Genomic DNA, 5,166 nt, shown 5'->3' with positions numbered 1-5,166 from the left:
TGCCTATACACAGCATGGAGAGATAACTGCCAATCAGCAGCTGGTGGGCAGAGTTCTCGACTTCTCATGAATATCCAGGACTACTGGGCTCATGCACATAATAGAGAGGGCTACTTATTGATTCAGAAAGATACCTCTGGATCAGCTGCACAGAACCATGTAAATGATATATTATTTTGTCCAGCTTCTCTGTCCCTAGTTTATGCTACCCTTAGATAGGACAGCATAAACCTACTGATAGAGTGTCTTTAAAGATGGAGTCGGTGCTGTGTGGGTTACACGTGAGAGTCATCTTTAGTTAATGCCCTGCAATAGGGAAGTATGATTGTACAATCATAACTATAAAATTCTTTTTAGTATATTCACCACAGTCAGTTAAAAGGGTATGTTAAAGGGGTACTCCAGCGAAAAGCTTTTTCCCAGTAATTGAAACACATAACAAAGTTATATAACTTTGTAATGAGCTTCAGTCACCTATATGCCCCTCTTCCCTATCTTTTCCCCCTTCAAGCCCCCACCAGGAATTGAAGTAAACTCATTCTTTCCTAATGACTATTGACGCCAGGCTGTTTTGTGGAAGCCATTTTGTGACAATGACATCATTAACATAGGCACAGCTTCCTGGTTCGGGGTTTCCCATGATGCATTTTGTCTCCTGTGATGTCTAACTGACTCTGTAAATCTGTTAGATGGCTTACAGCTTGCTCAGCCAATCAGAGCTGAGCAACTTGAGTCATCTGACAAAGGGAGACTGGCCTAACAGGGCTTAGACCCACCTCCCTTTTGATGATGTCATTGTCATAAAATGGCTGCCACAGAAAAGCCTGGGGTCTACAGTCATTAGGTAAGAATCCGTTTACTTCACTTCCTGGTGGGAGGTTGGGGGGGGGGGGATAGGAAAGGGGGGCAGATAGGTGATTGAAGCATATTACAAAGTTATATAAGCTTTTCGCTAGAGTACCCCTTTAAATCATTCCTCCTCCTGGGGACTAACAATTCATTCCATACTTGCTATTACCTTATCTTTATTATTCCCCCTGTTTTAGGTCCCTGTAGGAAGAGACACTGGTGGAGGAAGTGCACAGTCAGTTCTTACCAGGTTCTCAGAGAGGGAAGAAGAAAAACCAACTGTTCCTGCTGCAGTTAAGCCAGGGCCTGGCTTCCAGGACCCCTAACAGGAACAAAAAGTCAGTCTAGTCTAGACACATAGGGGGACATTTATTAAGTCCGGCATTTTTTGCACCGGGCTTAAAAATGTTCCCGCAGCGACGACAGTACACAGATTCATGTAGAGGCACACTGCCTCTACATAAATCCTGAGTGCACGGGGGAAACCTACACCAGCTCTGAACTGGCGTAGGTTTCCTTATCATTTTTCGGCGGACCTACCAACCATACACCTTGGGTTATTTTTCCCGTTTCTGTGGGTGGTGGTATCAATAGTCCTGGTGGGTCAGTTGCCACTCAGGACTACCGTGACAAGAGCCCAAGGGACCCACTACAACCCGGCAGGTCACCGACCCTTTGGGGAACACAGCCAGCCACACAAACAAAGCAGGCAACTCAAGGCCGTTTTACAAAGGACGAATATCGTCCAGGAGCATTGTACATTTACCCGTGTTTATCTGAACTGGTCACCACATGTACACCCCAGACATCTTACACAAGTGTACCCCAGGGTCTTACACAAGTGTACCCCAAGACTTTTTGTGCTCAACCCCACTGACAAATGTTTGGATTTAGAGGGTCAGCCAACCACAAAGCCACATGTGACATACCTGTATCTGTACCTGTATCTTGCCCAAGGGCTATCTTGGCTTACCTGACTACTCCACCTATCCTCCCCTGTGGGTAACATAAAGTAACCACAAGTACTGATGCAACAAGCAGTGAGACAGGATCTGGCCTCAGAGCCGCTTTAACCAGAGGGCAAATGGTGAACGTACACCGGGCCCACTGGTTACCCACCCTGAGCAGGGCCGGCCTTTGCTCTGTGCGACCAGTGCGGGGGGGGGGGGGGCGCTATCGGGATGGGTAAGTAGTTAATCTACTTACCCATCCATGGCACTCCCTGCAGGCCCCCCCGAGCGCTCACAGTTACAGGCAAACGGGTAAATGTTACTAAAATTCTCGTACGAACCCGGACTCTCGGCAACGATTCTCGCTGTCTTAAACCTCCGTGAAGAGGGTGGATACAGCGGGAGGACCGCCTGGAAAACCGGGATACAGCCACAGCCATAGGCTGTATCCCAGTTTTCCAGGCGGTCCTCCCGCTTTATCCACCCTCTCCACGGAGGTGGAAGACGGGAATCATTGACGAGAGTCCGGGTTCGTACAAACCCGAACCTCAGCAGGTTCAGACCATCCCTACTATAGACTATGCCTTATCTCCAAGGACAGGGTTGCAAAGTTACAGTCCTTAGAGGTGTACTCCGGCTAAACTCTTTTTCTTTTAAATCAATTGGTTAAGAAAGTTATATAGATTTGTAATTTACTTCTATTTAAGAGTCTTGAGTCTTCCCATACTTATAAGCTGCTGTATGTCCTGCAAGAAATGAAATGGTGTTTTCTTTCCAGAATGACACAGTGCTCTCTGCCCGAGACGGGAACTATCCAGAGAGATTTTCTATGAGGATTTTCTACTGTTCTGGACAGTTCCTGACATGGACAGAGATGTCAGTAGAGAGCACTGCGTCAGACTTCAAAGAATACACCACTTCCTGCAGGACATACAGCAGCTGATAAGTATGGGAAGACTTGAGATTTTTAAATAGAAGTAAATTACAAATCTATATAACTTTCTAAAACCAGTTGATTTGAAAGAAAAAGATTTTGGCCGGATTACAAGGGACGAATATTGTCCAGGAGCATTGCCAGAATTGCTCCTAAAACCCTGCATTTGCCCATGTGCAAAAAAAATTATTCCAACTTTAGCAAATAATGAGATGAACACAATAATAAATTATCAGGATCTTTGTCTGATGGGAGGGGGGGGGGTAAATCCACTCACAAGACATCTATTCACAAGTCCATTTGCATAACATTAGCGGGTACAATAGAAGACGCTATCGCTTCACGCTCAGACAAGCCTTTACCAATCCATGACGTAAGACAGACGCTGAGATGGTAAGCACGTTATCTGAGGAACCTACAATCTAAGTGAGAAGGGAAATAATGCGCACAATGGCAGGGACCACATTACCCAATTCTTCGGCTGAAACTCCTAGCAGATCGTCAGACGTTCCATTTCACTCAGGAGTGAAAACTTAATGAAAGCTACAGATTGGAAATTGTCTGTGTGCTCTTCTACCTGGTTTTACTAAGTAGAGCGCCGTCCAGAAGACGTCAGAGGATGGAGACTGGCGATTGCTGCCAGGCTAGTTAACATTTCATGGATGGTGCGTACTTCTCATTAAATTACTCCACTTGAGAATTATATTAAATCATCTTTTGCTCAAACTGATTTTTTTAGTTTAAATGTTTTTACATAAACGCACAGAAATAAGTATTTTATTAGAACGTGACTATAGGCATGGAAATCATGGTTCTTTTATGCCCCATAATAAACCTTAAATTGTCACTGTCTTTATAACTTTCAAAATCTGAATCAACAGTTGATGTGATATAAAGCAAGTTTACAATTTACATTCATTTTTTTTTTTTTTTGTTATCTGTTACCTGTTTTCTGACTTTTTTTTTTTCAAAAAACAGGAAACAGTCATAAAACAGGAAGTCCTGTGTATCCCAGTTCATCTGAGCGCTCACAGAGAGAAGGCAGTCATGTGATTGATGGACACTTTGAGTCGTGACTCTCCGTACTGGCCGGAATTCCTGTTTTTTTCAACCAGCACGAGTCAGAAAAACTGCCTTCAGGAGACTGAACCTGGATTTCTGGTAAGTACAGCTTTGTTTTACAGCAGGATAACAACAAAAATAATGAATATATATTGCAAACTTGCTTTATTTCACATCAACTGCTCATTGCTCATTTTGAAAGTTCTAACATCAGGTACACTTTAACACCCATTCCTAAGGTGCTCTCAAAGAGTGGACTTACAACCTGAGAGTCGAGCATGTGAACTTTAAAGGTGAAGTTCGGGCAAAATAATTTTAAGATATGTTATTGCCCAACAAAAGTTATGAAAATTACTAATAGACACTTATTATGGGGAACACACCTATAGTGCATTTTCTCTGCACTTACTACAGCATGGCGTGTTCAGGTCTCTGAAAAGTTGGTGATGTCACGTCACATAAACTGCCAGCTCCTGCTGCAGCCGTGGGCAAGACTGGAGCAGCAGGAGCCGGCAGTTTATGTGACGTGACATCACCAACTTTTCAGAGACCTGAACACGCCATGCTGTAGTAAGTGCAGAGAAAATGCACTATAGGTGTGCTCCCCATAATAAGTGTCTATTAGTAATTTTCATAACTTATGTTGGGCAATAACATATCTTAAAATTATTTTGCCCGGACTTCCCCTTTAGCTGCTCTGGACCACCAGGTCCCTATTAACTATTTAGACACTGGTAGGTGGTGTTATTTGAGCACTGAATGGGTTAAATATCAGCACTAATGGGAAATAAGTAGGTAGGTCCCGTTAGGTAGGTATGTAGGTCCCTCCAATAGGAAGATAACTAAATGGGTGGGTTATCCCAGTAGGAATGTAAACAGGTAGGTATGAATCTCTTACTAGATAGGTAAGTCCTTAAGTAAGAAAGTAAATAGGTAGGCAGGTCCCGATAGTTAGTTAGGTCTTCCAGTAAGAAGTTAATTAGGTAGTTCCATGGAGACAGGAAAAAAATCACATCAAGTGGTGTCAGAAAGGTATACAGATTTGTAAGTTACATCTATTTGCCATATTTCTCTGTCATTTCGACATATTCATACTTCCTGCTCTGGACAGTTCCTGACATGGACAGAGGAGGCAGCAGAGAGCACTGTGTCAGACTGGAAAGAAAACACCACTTTCTGCAGGACATACAGCAGCTGATAAGTACTGGAAGACTTAAGATTTTTAAATAGAAGTAAATTACAAATCTGTATAACTTTCTAGTTGATTTAAAAAAAAAATCTCCAGGGTACCTCTTTAAATCACCCCTTAGTGACATAAGTGCCATATCTGCTTTTTGTGGCAGTCACTACTGGGCTTTATTCTGTCCCCTT

The sequence above is a fragment of the Dendropsophus ebraccatus genome, chromosome 14, assembly GCF_027789765.1.
Source record: "Dendropsophus ebraccatus isolate aDenEbr1 chromosome 14, aDenEbr1.pat, whole genome shotgun sequence".
NCBI lineage: Eukaryota > Metazoa > Chordata > Amphibia > Anura > Hylidae > Dendropsophus > Dendropsophus ebraccatus.
The sequence above is the reverse complement of the archived record's forward strand: the minus strand, read 5'-3'. Positions refer to the sequence as shown.